The following is a 758-nucleotide window of genomic DNA, read 5'->3' as shown; positions in this document are numbered from 1 at the left end:
TCTTCATAGAACTCAAAACTCTTCCTCTCTCTGGTATAAAAGTTACCTGCTTCTGCAACTACCTTTCTTATTCCCTCCTCTACCTCTGTCACTTTCTTACCCACTTTCTTTTAGAACTGCTCTGTATTTACTGCTTTTTTTTCCCCTCCAACTTGCTAAATTCATTTTGAAGGTCATTCCTTGGGTTTTGTTCTCCTAAACCAGTGGGGGCTGTTGGATTCCAGAAGCCAGCCTGCAGCCATGAAACGTCTCATCCCAGGATCTACATAAAGGCCAGCCCTACAAACCATCTATTGTCTGTAGGTGGGATTCTGGCAAAGTTGGGCTCCATTTGGAACCGGTTCTCTCAGTTAGTATAATCTTCTTTTGAAGTGTTCAGGAATAAGTCCTATCTATCTTGGTAGGGGAAGAAAATTCACATGTAAAATGATTAATATAGGAAATTATTCTTTTGCTTTAATAGAAAATGTTTCTTGTTCATGTAAATTAGTTAAAATGGCAAAAGAATGCATTAAAAATTTTAATCCTTCTCTCAGATGTCTAGGATAGTGTTAAAACCTTGATTACAACATCTTTAGTTGCATACACGTGGTTTTAGTAACATCCACATTTCTCTATCCTAATAGACCCAAAGAACCAAAATGAAAACTTTAAACTACTTTGTGTGTAGACTCTTCTGTCATTAGGCCTGGCTTGTTTATTTGGCAGTAACATGCAAAATATTTACTAATATTAAAGATATTATAATGATAGGGAAA

Source organism: Lipotes vexillifer, unplaced genomic scaffold, assembly GCF_000442215.2.
Source record: "Lipotes vexillifer unplaced genomic scaffold, Lipotes_vexillifer_v1.1 scaffold127, whole genome shotgun sequence".
Lineage (NCBI taxonomy): Eukaryota > Metazoa > Chordata > Mammalia > Artiodactyla > Lipotidae > Lipotes > Lipotes vexillifer.
This window is presented reverse-complemented; position numbering follows the sequence as displayed.